Source organism: Onychomys torridus, chromosome 17 (genome assembly GCF_903995425.1).
Source record: "Onychomys torridus chromosome 17, mOncTor1.1, whole genome shotgun sequence".
Classification (NCBI taxonomy): domain Eukaryota; kingdom Metazoa; phylum Chordata; class Mammalia; order Rodentia; family Cricetidae; genus Onychomys; species Onychomys torridus.
In genome coordinates this window covers 28482765-28498504 of record NC_050459.1, presented here as the reverse complement: position 1 = coordinate 28498504, position 15740 = coordinate 28482765, and positions in this window count along the sequence as shown.

Genomic DNA, 15740 nt, shown 5'->3' with positions numbered 1-15740 from the left:
TTCCCAGAAACATAAGTCTTTTGATGTTTCTCTGAAATGGAGAATATAAAAGAATACAAGAGGGATTTCCAATTTGGGCCAGATATGCAGAGACAGTGAAAGTCCTGGTCCCTTATAAAATGAACCCAAAATAAACCCAAAACTTTGAGACACAAGGAAGGGCTCATCTCTAACAGAGAAGATTGCTTTAAGATAGAATCTTAGCTTATGTTTCAACTTGAGATTATTTAATATCAGGCTGATACCAAAGTGATAGCCATTCATTGAAATTTTCACTTTGCATAGTGTGTGTGTGTGTATGTGTGTGTGTGTGTGTGTGTGTGTGTGTGTGTGTGTGTGTGTTATGTGGGAGTGGGAGTGTGCCAACAAGTGTATGAACACTGCTTATACTGGATTTTAAGCCCAGGGCCTCTTACTATATTCCTGAGCCCCCACAATTAAATTGATCCCCTGAGCTAGCAATGTGCTGGGCAATGGTAGTGAACCACAAGTCCCAGGAAATGCCAATCACAAAAAGAAATACGCCTCAGCTCTCAGTGTCCTCTGTTGCTAGGCTATGCTAAAAGCAGAAGTGGCTTTAAAAAATTTTCTACCTTCATCATATTTTTAACTAACAGTGGGTTCAGTGGATTCACGTAACCCTATCATGAGTGAAGGTATGCTTAGAGCTTGGTGACCCTGAAGAATAATTGAAACTTGGATTTCCAAAGCCTTTGTATTTCTCATACACCCTGGCTATTAAGCCACGGAGCTGATGAGGAAAACTGAGGTAAAGAAGGGTGAAGAGATTTGGCAATAGTTCCAAGATAAATCACAAGGCATGCTTCATGACCTAAAGCACAGACCAAGACCATGGGCCTCACCTTATATCGCTTGCTTTCTGCCCATTCATCCCATCTGGTGATGAGTTGGGCCAAACCCATTCAATGATTCTTGGGCCATTAGGTCCAATGGTTTCCTGTCTTCACCCTTTGCAGCCTCTGATCAGGTTTCGACTATCCAGGTTTCCTTCTGTCTTTGACTATTCCAAGCTGCTCCATCTTCCAGGAAAGACTTTGTCTACAAACCTAGCAAGACTTCCCCTGCCAACCACCTTCATGTTTCTTTCTCATCAACTCACCAGAGCAGCAACTATACATTGACTCATGAGCTTCCCTGGTTGATAACAGCATTTCCCACCAGACTACAGGCTTACTGAGGATGGGACCATGTTCAATTTTTCCCATCATGATAGTCACAGTGCCGAACACCATGCCAGGCACATATTAACACTTAATTAAAAAAAATTCCCAGTGAATAATAAAAGGCAACTTATCAATAAAGTAATTAATCAATACAATATATTTTCTTGTGTTTTTTTCCTATTTTGAGCTGTTATTATAGAAATTCATCACATTAGATGGCCTGTCAAGTATAGCATTTTTCCTCTCTATTGCACTAAATTGACTTTGATTCATTTTAGGAAAAGAATTCCAGGAAAATGATGAGCAAGTCTACGCTCAGTCTTCAAGATGACAGAGTGTCTGACTATATGGCAGTGTTGTAGAAACGAGGATGATAGAGAACGTAGCTAAGAAAGAGGATGGATCTCTGGTCAGGTCTTCGGGTTAGAACCAGAAGGACCTGGCTGGCTTTATCCAGCAGCATTATCATGGGGAAACTGCTTCCATCTCTGGAGCCTTGACTGCTCATCTGGGAGATGTGAGAGGTGCTCAAATGGCTAGTCTTCTGCCTTGAGCAAGTAGCATGGCCACCCAACCACTGTTTCCCTATAAACCCAGGGTTCTCCTATGAGGAAATTTTCTAGAACTAAAAGCTTTTCCTTTGTATGGTTATATTTTTTCTTGTAGTTCTTAAGCTGTTGCTTTAATGAAATATATACTAAGAAAAATGCCAGTCTTCTTAGGGTGCATCCTTATCAAATCTCTTGACATTCACCTTTCCCTGATCAGGAATGAGAAGACTGCCAGTACTCCATCCCTAGAAATAAGTGAGAACAGCAGCTTTTATAAAATGAAAGCCCCCAAGTCAGGGGTCATCTACCAGCTATAAACTTTGGATAGAATCACTCAACTGCATTGAGCCTTGTGTCTTTGACTTAGTAAATATTTGTTTAGCTGGCTTACTCCCATAGAACTGTCATGTGGGTCACATAGGATAGCATTCAAGAAAGTAATGGAAATACATAAGGTGCAATAAACATGGGTTTTCAAATGCCTGAGAGATGCTCCTAGGAATAATGACACATGGTGCCAATTATAGATGTTACATCTCCCGGCAGTCTTTTAGTAACAAATCCCATGCGATCAAGATCTCAACTGCTCAAACCCCCCTTCCCCTACATGGTTCCAAAAGTCCCACACTGAAGCGTTTGTGTGGCAGTCTAATGACTACTTAGTAAAAAAGTTACTCCTTACCCTGCAAGGCAAGAAAGGATTTGAACCCACATAATAAGCACTGCAGTAAGTAGACATCAAAAGCAAATGGACAAGTACGTGTCAGAGGATCTCTTAATCCAGAGTGTTGGGTAGAATGAAAAAGCAATGTTTACCCACGAAAACATGGTGCCTACTCTGGTTCATTAGCACTGTTTGCATACCATCAGACACCCATTTCTGCAAGACAAGTGAAGCTCACAACTTGAGTTGAAATGTTACATGTATGGTGAATTTTTTTTTTTTTTTTTTTTTTTTTTATAAAGGTGCTGAAACCATTCAACAGGAGAAAGGACAGTGTCTTCAATAAATGATGCTGGGGAAACTTGATACATGAAAAAGACAAGACTGGCCTTTTTTTTATGACTATAGGCAAGAATTAACCCCAAAATGGATCATATAACTGAAAATATAAACCTCCTGAAAGAAAGCAGGGTATTGTGGTGCAGTCCTGTAATGGCAACACTGGAAAGGCTAAAGTTGTAGTTCAAGACCAGCTTGGACTATCTGTCGAGACTCTTTCTCAACCCCTTCCCTGAAAAAAAAAAATCCTAGAAGAGAATACAGGGTAAAACTTCATAACATTGCATTTACCAATAATTTCTTGTTTTGACCCAAAAAGCATGGCAACAAAAGAAAAAGTAATTAATTGACTGTTATCAAAATTAACAATTCCTTATATTTTTGGTTGTGAGCCTAGCCTTTAATGGCTGAGCCATCTCTCCAGATGTTGAAGGAGAAGAGTCACTTTCCTTTGGGATTGTTGCCACAAGTAGATTCCTTACACCTTATTAACTGGCCACATACATATTAGCAACACTAATTGAACCAGTGGATTATTAACAACAAAAAATAATCATAAATTAGGAAAGAGATGAGTAGAGGGACATCAGAGACATTGTAGGGGATAGTAATTGATAGCTCTGATCAATATACATTGTATAAATGAATTGAACTTTGAAAGATAAAAATATTTTTAAATTTGTTTAAAAAAAATTAACAATCCCTGTGCACCAAAGGGCATTATCTAGACAATGAAAAGAGTCAGTCTGGAGAATGGGAAAATATGCAGACATTCCATAAGTGATAAGGGATTAATATCCAGGCTATATGAAGATCTCTTATAACTCAAAAAGCCAGACATTCCAATTCAAAAGTAAGCATGCGATGTGAATGGACATTTCTCCAAAGAGAGAATATGAATGGCCTGGGAGCCAAGAAAAAAATATTTCCTATCACAGGAAGACTACAAATCAAAACCACATAGAGAGATACTTCATGCACATTAGACCAGAATTATGAAAAAATAAAACGGGAGTATAAAGGGGACAATGTGTTGGCAAGGATGTGAAGAGGCCGGGGCTTTTGTACCTCACTCACAGAGAGCTAAAATGGTGCTGCTATGGTGGAAAGCACTTTGGCAATGCCCCAGAAACTTAAACAGAGCATCACTCTATGATCTAACAATTCTACTTGTTGGTACCCTTACCAACAAATGAAGAAAGAGACTCAACAGATGCCAGTATCCATAGTTGAGTTGTTCACAGTAGCGGAAAGGTCAAAACAACTCAATGTCCAGCAGAGGACCAGGTAAACAAAATAGGACATACATGTATTTTAGAATGCTATATGACATTCTCTAGCATGAATAAACCTTGAAAATATCCTAAGGGAAATGAGCCAAAAGGACACCAAAAGAGTAACTGTTAGATAGTCTACTTCTATGGGAGAATTAGATAGAAAATATATAGAAACATAAAGTAGAACTAGAGTTATGGGGAGCTGGAAGGAGGAAGAAAAGGGGAGTTAATATTTAACAGGTGCAGAGTTTGTGTTGAGGATGATAAAAAGTTCTGTTGATGGATGATAACAATGAGTGTGCAAAACTGTGAACATACTTAATGTCTCTGAGTTTCATATGCAAAATACTTAAGATGATAAATTTAATGTAGGAGGGAGGCCTTGGTGTGGTAGGAAACTGGTGTCTGTCATCCGTTACAGATAATGGGTGTGCTCTCTTTTCTTATAGATCTTTGAACTCAGGAAGGGAAGGTGAAATGGATGGGAAATGCCTAGCGCCTTTCTTCCCCGCTGTACCCTGCAGCCCTTGCCCACGCTCATCAGCCCAAGGTTCTCAGCAATCATTTCCCTTCTCTCCCCCTTTCAAATATTTCTTGTAGTGACAAATAAGGATTGCAAGCTCCAGCACCCTCGCATCTCTGGATAAATGAGATGCCACCTCAGCCAGCAGTCACTGTCCAGATCTGCTAGCAAAGAGCAAAGTGGAAACTTCATTAGCATTCCGAGGAAGTTGCGGGTGGGGTGTGGGGAGACACCAATCCTTAGGGGTTGGAGGGGGAAGGCAGCACAGGCAGAGGGATGAAAATGAGGCAAGAAGTCTTCTAAAAACAGCCCAATCCCTCTGCCCAGCATGGGAAGGATCTACAAAAGACACAGGCTCCACCATGACTGTTGCAAACCCCCCAGGGAGAGGCTCACAATGATAGTCACAGTCATATTGGCCTTCCACTCAGAGCAAGACAGCTTCCATTTTCTGCTGCAGAACAATCAACAGAGCTGTTGTTAGGGAGCCATGTTCCAGATGTCCACTGACAATAGGATAATTCTCAACATCTGGAAATGTGACCACAATAGAACCAAGAGGCCCGCCAGCTTCACGAGAAAGGCTTCTAGAGGAAGCCCTGTCTGGGGGACAGAGTGGTGCAGACTGCAGAGAACCAAGCGCCGCAGCATCCTTCTCTTGCCTGGCTGTTCCCAGTGATGTGTCAAAACAAGCAAGAACAGTCTTTGTTTAAGCTTCTTTTCATCCTCCCTAGATTGTGTGTGGGGGGGACCTGGCAGTGAAGACAAAGAGACAGAGGATGGATGTCTGGGGTAGTAGAGAAGGGACAGGGCCTGGTATCTAAGAATTCAGCACAAAGAAGGAAGACTAGAGAGCAAAATAACTACTCCTTCTAGATGTCTCCATTTGCTTAGCTTCCATTGCCACATATATTTTTAAAAATATTAGGACACAGGTCTACACTCCTTCCAGCAGGCTGCTCATCTTTAGTGTGTGTGTGTGTGTGTGTGTGTGTGTGTGTGTGTGTGTGTGTGTGTGACTATATGAGTGTATGTATAAGTGTGTGTGAGCATGAGTGTGTGTGTGCAGGTGTGTGTGTCTATGCGTGAATATGCATAGGTCAGACGCTGACTTTGGATGCTCTGTTCTATGACTCTCTGCCTAATTCCTTTGAGATACCCTCTCCCACTAGACCTGGACCTAGGCTGAGAGCCAGCAAACCTCAGTGCCCATCTCCATCCCTCACAGTAGAGGTTTATGGGAAGCCATACCAGTTTTGTTTCTCAGCTGTTGTTTTGACATGGGTGCTGGGATATAATCCTCAAGCTTGCACTGAAAATATCCTTACCCACTAAACTATCCCTCTGCCTTATGTTTTGAGACAGGTTCACTGAATCTGGAGCTCATCGAGTTGGCTGGACTAGCTGGCCCATCCCAGGGATCATCCTCTTTCCACTCCTCTCAGAGGTGTGCACTCTAAGAATTCCTAACCACATGATCAAGTGTGTGCTGGCAAGATGCTTAGTCATCCCAGGGCCTTATATCCTACGTAATTCGTGCGCTGTGTGATCATGTAATTTGAGCACAGCATGACCACGTAATCTATGTACATTCGTGGCATAGCTAAGTAAGCCCATATATGCATGTGGGGGGGGGGAGACCAATGAAAGGAAGTTCCATTTATCCCTCCCCCATCTTCCTACAGGGTCATTCCCATAGGCCTACGTACATCCCTTCTGTTTCCTTCCCTTAATAAATTCTTATAGTGGGTTTCATTGTACCTCGTGGCTTTTCTCACATGGTAAACAGCGCCGCTTAATGAATGACACTGTGCCGCTTAATGAATGACATGCTCCACTCTGCCTGGTTTATATGTGGGTGTCAGGAATTCAAACCCAGGTTCTCAGACTTGCACAGTGAGCACTCAGCCCTAGACTGGTCATCTTCAATACACCAGTGGCCCGTACAAGGTGAAACTGGCCATTCTTTCTCAACAGCAATTAAATTGTCAAGGGATCTATTTTTGGAACTTATCAAAGAAGTTCTCCCGTTTTTTTCAAACATATTTGTTTGTTTGTTTGTTTGTTTATTGTGGGGGAGTGGGTGGGTATGTGCATGTCACGGGGTGAGTGCAGATGGAGGTCAGAAAACAACTTTACAGGGTTCAGTTCTCTCCTTCAACCACGCAGGTTTAGAACCTGAACTCGGTTGCTCAGATTTGGTGGCAAGCTCCAATCCCCACTGAGCCATCTTGCCAGCCCTCATGGCAGTTCTAATGCCCACCTGGGAAAATAACTTTAAAAACTTACTGTTTTTTTTTTCTCTGTCAAAATAAAATTCATGAAAAGATAAGTAGGGACTAAAATGTAATGTAAAGTTCTATTAAGAAAAAAAGCATGGCGCTTGCTGAAGCATTATGGAAAGCTTTATTCAGGCTATTGTGATTGAGTGGAGACTATGTAATGGGGAGAGAGGCTTTAACCACAGATACAACGAAGATGGCTGGTGAAGCGTGCCCAGTGAGCCAAGAGATGAGAGAGGACATCAAGGACCGGCAGGACTCCTCACGAGCAGACTTGAGGGCAGGCTAGAGTGCCCAGACAGCAAGGATGAGAGAGAAAGAATTTCACCATGTCCAGGATGATCAGAGTTCAAGGGTGGGCATCCTCTCACTAAACCGACTTAGCAAGATTCTTGCTAAGATTTCCCAGGAACCATATGTTCATAGAGACTTTGCAACTGGTTAATTTTGGTGTGTGATGTTTTTACTTATTTTTTTACAAGGTTTTTATAATAACATTTGTAATTTTTAAAAAAGGATCATATGATTGGGTAATTTCTGGCTGTGATACAGGTAGTAGGATTAATTCCATGCCCCTTGCTGGGCAACGTCTCAAGCCAGATGGCTAGCTCTGCTGCCCAGCTAATCCCTGGGGTGGTCAGCAATCTTCAGCATTCCAAGTTAGGGGAGTATCATTTCTTCTGGGTCTCATTGCTCCACCTTTCTGTTGTGGGCACTATGGGTAGGTGACTAAGAACCACTCACAATTCCTACCCATCTGTAGGGAGAGACATGGGAAGAGGATTCTGCGAGCATCATGGAAAGCTACACAATGAACTGGCTTATCTCCCTTAGCTGACTGCTTGTCTGACATTCAAATGGCCCAAAACAAAGGTCCAGTGACTTCAGCAGCCAATTTACAACGCTGAGTATAAAAGCCATAAGCCATGGGCTGCAAATATACTCAAATAAAGAAAAGAGGCTAGAATGCTGGTGATGGTCGTGAGTTCCATGCTTCTGTCTCCAAACAAATCCTTTTATCTACTTACATCCCTCACAGTTGGAATTTTAATTACTTATAGCCAAACACAGTGCCAAACTAGTATACTTTCCTTTTCCCACAAAAGGTAGAAGGGACAGATCAGTACCCAAGCTGGATACAGAGACCTCTGATTTTTTAAGGTGCCCTTTCAAGTGGGAAGTACTTCACACTAGGTGAAAAGTCACAATCACAATGACTCATCTTCAAATGTTATTTGTTTGCTTGTTTGTCTGTTTGTTTTGAAAGTTCAGGATACTGCACCTGGATGTAGCAGGAATTTTAGAAAGTTCTTATTAATAAAATCAAACCTGGAGCCAGGTATTGGGGTGAATGCTGGAAGATCAGAGAAGCAGAACAAGCCACAGCCAACTTTACCTTGCCAGTTCCTCAGCTGATCCTGTTTCCTCAGACTGGAAGCTTCTGAGTTCTCATCCAGAATGAATCTCAGCTGAACTGTGCTGCTAGAAGCCTAAAAGCTTAACCAGCCAAAATGCTTCTAGTTTCTGGTCCTCATGTCTTATATACCTTTCTGCTTTCTGCCATCACTCCCTGGGATTAAAGGCTCACTTCTTGGCTGTTTCTAATGTGGCCTTGAACTCAGAGATCCAGAGGGATTTCTGCCTCTGGAATGCTAGGATTAAAGGTGTGAGTGCCACCATATTCTGGCCTCTATGTCTGTCTAGTGGTTGTTCTGTTCTCTGATCCCAGATAAATTTATTAGGGTGCATAATATTTTGGGGAACACAATATCACCACACCTGGACAAATAAAAGGAGGTATTTAAAAAAGTGTACACTGGTTGCATTTCAGTGTGGTGGCCTGGGGCTGTTCACTATTGAACTTAGAAATCTGTGGCACGTCACATTGGTTCCTTACCTCATCCATGCCAGATCTGGTCAAGCAACATGTGTTAGATCAGCGGTTCTCAGCCTGTGGGTCGCGACCCATCAAGGGATCACACATTGGACAGCCTGCATTTCAGATATTTACCTTACAATTCATAACAGTAGCAAAATCACAGTTATGAAGTAGCAACAAAAACAGTTTTATGATTGGGGGTCACCACCACGTGAGGAACTGTATTAAAGGGTTACCGCATTAGGAAGGTTGAAGACCACTGTTCTAGCTGGTGAGATGAATGAGGGTCTCAGGCATGCTTGCTGGCCTGGCTTTTGCTCTTTCTCTGTGGTTAGCCCCAGGAGTGTGCACTGGCCACCATCATGGAGGGAGGAAGCAACAAAGTAGACAGGAACCCCATCTTCAGCTCCTAAGAGAACATCCGCAGTAGATGGACATGGTCCTAAGTGAGGAAGGGAGTTTATTCACACAACCACTGAAATGCAGAGACTATTTTAATGCAGTATTAGGCTGTCGGGGCTAACAGCCTTCCCAGTGGCTTTCCATGGACGTCTGTGTATCAAAGACGAAACGCCAGAGCGATCTAAAAGGAACCTCACTTTCCGGCCCCTTTCACGGCTCTCACATCAAGTTCAACTGCTCCTGGTTCTTCAGCTGCCCTGAGTGTGCCAGCCTTGGGGCCGCTACGGACACGGCAGCTGTGTTTCTACCTCAGGACTTGCCATGCACTGCTCACCCCACCAGGGACACTTCCTCCATGGTCCTGGGTGGCTCATTTGCTAATTTCCCTTAGATCTTCCAGAAAGTCCTCAGAGTAAAGACATCTTCAGCCATCTGGTTTTACAGGGCTGTCCCAATGCCCCCCAGCCCCTTCTTAGGTTCCCATTTCTGCTTAGCACCCACCATCGTTACATTTCATCCCTCCTCTCCACCTGATGGGGGGGGGGCTTTATTTCCTTCACGACATTATTCCCAGTTAGGGGCAACAGTGACAGGTGGGTGGCCATACTCACTAGTTATCCTTAAGTAAAAAAAAAAAAATGGATATAAATTACTTCAAATCTCTAAATAAAAACCTGTATAAGTCATCATTTCATTTTAATTCAAAAATTACATTTTAGTAAATGTGTAAATGATGCAAATCACATTTTGTTAAAAAAAAGAAGAAGAAAATACAGACCGCTAAAAGAAAGTAATATAAATGGCCCTTCATTGTAATCAAAGTATTATTCATTAATGTCGCAGGAACTTACTCTTTCTCCTTTCAAACTAACAAATGTCTTAAAGAATATCAGTGTTGTCAAGGATTCTCTTACAGACACAACATATATCCCTACTGCTGCTGCAAGTGTGTAGAGGTTCAACTCATCCCTTTGGGGAAGCAATCAAGGATCTTTAAACTTCACTACTTTGGTCTGGCAAGTTCCCTTTTAGAAATCGCTTCCCAAGAAGATATTGATGTTTGAGACAAAACACATGTGCCTGAGAGTTCCTTATAGCTTTATTTATAACAGTGCGAACTTAAAACCAATCTGAGCAGTCAATAACAGGACAGTTAAGTGAATCATGGTGCTTTCGTAGTTTAGCACATGACATTTGTAAATACTACTGCAATGATATGAGAAAACACTGGCGGCGTAATCACGCGTGGAGAAGGCGGAACACGAGCCTGCAGACATAGCAGAATCCCAATTATGCAAAGCTGAGATATGCATGAGAGAAATGCCTGGGAGGATGCCCTGCATCAAAACGCTAGCGGGCGACTGTCTCTAGTGATGTGAACTTGTGGATGATTCTTTTTCAAAATACTTCCTGCATTTTGGGGACTTTCCATCCACATGCCACAGTTACACTTCTCTTAAGATAAAAAGAGATGAGATGAAAATTCGAAGCAAGCCTCTAAGATGATGCAAAATCCAGCCCCGGTGCCAGGAGACAGCACCAAAGAACACCAGTCTTTCTTGCCCATGTTTGGGTGGAGAAGGATATTTGAATCCTGAGGCTGTACACATGAGAGAGAAGAAGAAATGACGTCTCGGTCTGTTCCAATCCTTGTGCGGTTTTATGTTGCATCTTTTCTCCCCAGCCAGGTGTCTGTGCACAGTTTCTTAAGTGAGAGGTCACACTTCTCTCATTTGGTGTCTCTGTTTCTTTGAAGTTACTATAACGACGTGCCTGAGATGGGCTACTTATGAACAAAATGGTTACTGCACTCACTGTTTTGGAGGCTCACCTTCAGTACTAGTCAGCTTCATAATAATGATGATGGCACTAAGTGGTGATGGTGGGGAGCAGAATGGAGAAGCAGACTGTAGGGAAGGATGGGAGATGAAACCAAAGAGAAATGGAAATAGAAGGTGAGAAGGGTAATGAGGCATGCCAGAAAGAGAAGAGAAGGGAGTAATAATGTCACGATCTGATGATCCACGCTTCCCATCCTCTGAACATCTTGGACTAAATCCCATCTAGAGTTGGCTCAAAAAGGGACATTCTCACCTTATCCTCCCCAGGCAGATCCAGAGAAGCCCAAAGCAGGCTGCTGCAGGAACTCCTGACCCTGAACTCAGGGCTGCTCAGTCGCTGAATCATAATCAGCCCTGAGACTAGCCAGCCACTGGGGAACCGGGAAAATCAGAGATGTTAAAAGGCCGTGTGCACCACAGGTTACACCAAATGGCAACTTCAGTTCTCGATTTCAGAGGAGGCATGTTTTTACCTCAGTGAGGAATGCTCCTCTGAAAACCATGTTGAAATTTAAATCTTGTTACATTTTGTTTATTTGTGTGTGTGTGTGTGTGTGTGTGTGTGTGTGTGTGTGTGTGTATACACACATGCCCATGTGTGCTTGTGTGCCACAGCTCACATATGGAGATCAGAAGACAACTTGTAGGAGTTGGTTCTCTCCTCCCATCATGTGGGCTCTGAGAACTGAACTCAGATCATCAGGGTTGGTGGTAAGCACATTTTACCGTTCGAACCATCTCACCAGGCCTCATGTTGAAATTTAATTGCCAGTGTAATGATTTTGAGAGATTCAGGCTTTAGGTGGTGATGGGGGCTCTGCCTTCAGGAACAGGTTAATGTCATGATCGTGAGAGTGACATCAGGACCAGAGAAGGTTCCTGATAGAGGAAGTGTGGCCTAGCACTCCCTCCCTACTTTGTGAGTACTCAGCATGCCTTCGGACCTGATCGTGATACAGCATGAAGTCACTCAGCAGATAATGGGCTTCCAAAACCATAAAGCAAATAAACTTTTCATGTTTATAAACTATCCAGCCTATGATTTCCTGTCATACTTATGGCAGGAAACAGACTAAGACCAAGGAGGTGATGTGGAACAAAGAAATGTGGCTATCACCCAAACAGACATAAAATCCCATCCTCCTTCAACAGCGCCATAACCCCAACACAGTCTCTGTCGCTTGTGGTGGGTGATATTGTGTTCCCCAAAATACTGTGTACCCTGATAAACTTATCTGGAGTCAGAGAACAGAACAGCCACTAGACGTAGAGGTCAGAAAATGGTGGCACACACACCTTTAATCCCAGGAAGTGATGGCAGAAAACAGAAAGGTATGTAAGGCGTGAGGACCAGGAACTAGGTTGGTTAAGCTTTCAGGCTTTTGAGCAGCAGTTCAGCTGAGACCCGTTTGGATGAGGACTCAAAGGCTTCCAGTCTGAGGAAACAGGATCAGCTGAGGAATTGGCGAGGTGAGGAAGCTGTGGCTTGTTCTGCTTCTCTGATCTTTCAGCGTTCACCCCAATACCTGGCTCCAGGTTTGTTTTTATTAATAAGAACTTTTAAGATCTGTGCTACAGTCACTAGGTCCTAAAGCTCCCTCAGGGGAGTGGGTGAGAAGGAACAGTGTCAATGACAGACACTGGGAGTAAGGTCATGAACAACAAGCTCCATTCATTCTGGAAGGGGCAAGCCTTATATATCCTCCACCCAGCCCAGGGAGGGGTCTGTTGATGTGATGTGGCTCCCCCTCATTGGCCCAGGGCATCTCACGCCACGCTCAGATGCTGTTGTCAAGGCAGACCCAGGTTGGCTCTCAGGAAGTATGTAATACTCATGTTCTCATTACCACTTTGGGCCAGCTGGCCCTCAGGCCTGTTAGAGCTGAGTCATCCCACAAGTCCCTAGGCTTTCTCTGGCCACTAGGCCATCTAACCTGTTGTCTCCTGTGTCCCTTCTCTGGCTCTCATGCATACATTGGCCTTCGTGAAGACATTCTCAAGCAAGTATCCCGGAACTGAGCCCAGAACTTCTCCTCTGACTTCCTGCTGGGCTTTTGGAGAGTTGTGACTAGGAGATGATGGATCAGGATGGTTCCAAGGGTCGAAGGTAAAGAAGTCATTCGAGAAGCGAAGGTGCTCCAGAAATAGGCCTCTAAGTTCCAGGCAGAAATTGCTAGAAGCTTCATCACGTGGTGAAGAAAGACCAATGACAGAGAAGAACTCAAGTAACAAAGGACATTGTAATAGGTAAGCTAGTGTTGACTCCAAGGTGATGGGACACTGAAAGCTGTCAACAACACGGGAGACTGATAAAACCTCACCGGTTACAGGTTGCCATCGAGGGTCAGTCCTTGCACCAAGCCAGAGGTGCAGACATACCTGTCATAATTCTTACTGGCCACCTTGGCCCCCATTCTCAAAGGCACAGTGAGGTGTAAGAATAGCAACCTGGATTTACCAAGTGTCGTATGGTTGTGTCCAGCCAAGTGCACTGCACAATCCAATATGAACCTCCTGGCTGTAAATATAGAGAAGTCTCCTAATTTCTATGTAAAACCACTTCCTCCTCTGGCCTAATAAATATGAAAACTACAGTTTAAAGTGTCTAGCATGGTGCTTAGATCAAGGCAGAAACACAGAAGGGTGGTGGTAAGCAGTGGTGGTGCTGGTGTTGAGATGTTTAAGAACAAAATGATCCAAAGTTAGGCAAGACATTTCCTTTTTAAATTCTCTAATCCATGGACAAGAGACATGGCTCAGCAGTTAAAAGCACCTGGTGCTGTTATAAAGAACCCAAGTTAGTTCCTAGCACACACATATGACTACGCACGAACTTCCTATATCTCCATGTCCAGAACATCTGATTCTCCTTATCTGGACTCTGTGAGCACACATGCTGACATACAGACACATAAACAAAATAATATAAACCTCTGAAGTTTATCATCCAGAGAGGTAAAGAAGAGGGTGACTACATGACTTTCATACAAGAAAAGACTATGAAAAGGTATGAGTTTCCATGCAACTTTCAAAGAATTCTCACTAAATACAGCTCTGGTGATTGGGAATAAGTCCTGCATCCAGTGGAAAAGGAGCCAGACATATGCCATGGCCCCAGATGTTCAAGCAGAAGGAGGCAGAAAAAAGCTCCTAAGGCAGGAAAACCAGAAGATGTCGAGAAGCTGCCATTCCTGGGCTGAGGGTTAGAAGTAAAGAAAAGAGGAAGTGTGGTCTGGGCTCTTTGTGGATGGCCTTGACACCAAGCTAAAGAATTGTTCGTAATTCAGTGGTCAATGGGGAGCCATTGGTGGCTGTCTGTACAGATGTGCCTGACTAAATTAGGCATAAACGGTACTTTACAGCTGGAATGGGAAGGCCCAGGAATAGCTCTTGACTCAGAAGCAGGCCAAGCCAAAGGTAACGAGAAAGGAGGCACTGATCAGAACAGAGATGTTAATTAAATTTCTAATTACTGTCAAAGGGCATTAGAAACCTAGTTCGCCAGAGATAACTACCCAAGAGGGGCCAGAAGGCAAAACACTCATCTGAACCTCAGGTAGGATCCATTGAGGTGGGTGCAAGCTCCTTTCAGTGGAGAGAGAAAAAGTGTAAGGTACTTAACACACTCGACATGTGGACTTTCTCTGGAAAGTCACAGCCCAGACTCCATGTGTCCACATGTCTGTGCTGGATGCTCCCGGACATCACCCAGTGACTCTCCGAAGAGTATTTCCGCAGCTGATATTGGGTCTCTAATTCTGTTCCCTCATCAATAGGACAGGTGCTGAGGTAACTCAGCTCTCTCTGCTGCTAAGGGTTCCAGTGATTGAAAAGTATTCCTACTAGAAAGCGTTCCATTCATTGGAATAATTAGTAACCCACCACCAGGTCATTTGGCCAGCAACTAGTGGAAACAGGAGGGCAGCTATTGGTGGGTTGTGGATATCATTGGTGGAAATGGTCACCTTGTATGCAACAGTATACCATGTGTGGTAGTGGATGTTGAAGTGGAACGATATTGTGTTAGCAGTATGCATTACTCGGTAGCTGACAAAACATTCACACATCTCCTGTCTCGTTAGAGATACAATTTCACCCCCCTCGAGCAGTTCGGGAAAACTGAGTCTCAGAAAACTTCAAGGGTGCTTTCCAGGTAGGCTCATCAATCTCAGGAAACACTAGAACCCAATCATCAAAGGTGTAGCTCACTCTTTTTTCCGTTGTGCAGGAGTATATTGTTGGGATTTAAAAATTATACCCTGTGGTAGAGTATAACGTCCTTGTTTCCCTGAACATAACACCTTGCTGGTAAGAGAATAAGGATGTAACAAAGGGAAAAATCAATCAACACACACCAGACTTTCATGGCCATGATGAAAGCCTCAAGGAGGAAAGACCCAAAGTGTCTTCTTGCAGATGCATAAATCCACCACCACAACAGAAGCCGTTTTCCAAAGCTTAGGCAAGCCCGCAAGTGATTTCTCTAATGTCTATAGATAAACCTCTAGGACATGATGGTATAGCCCCATGCTGGTGGCAAACAGAACTCCTTCCCTCTCTGCAGTCTGCCATCTGCATACAATGGCGCCTCCACACAGCTCAGAAAGGGCACACCCTGTCCACATCCCAGCCACAGAAAAAGGCAAGGAATGAGCAACAGGGATGCGTGATCTTTGTTCTGGAAGCCACATTTCCAGCTAAACTACATCACCGTGGAGAAGGGGATGATGAATCCTGGAAAACAGTTAGTGTGAGGTTCATGGGGTCTGGAGTGTTGAGTAGGAATGAGGCGATGGCT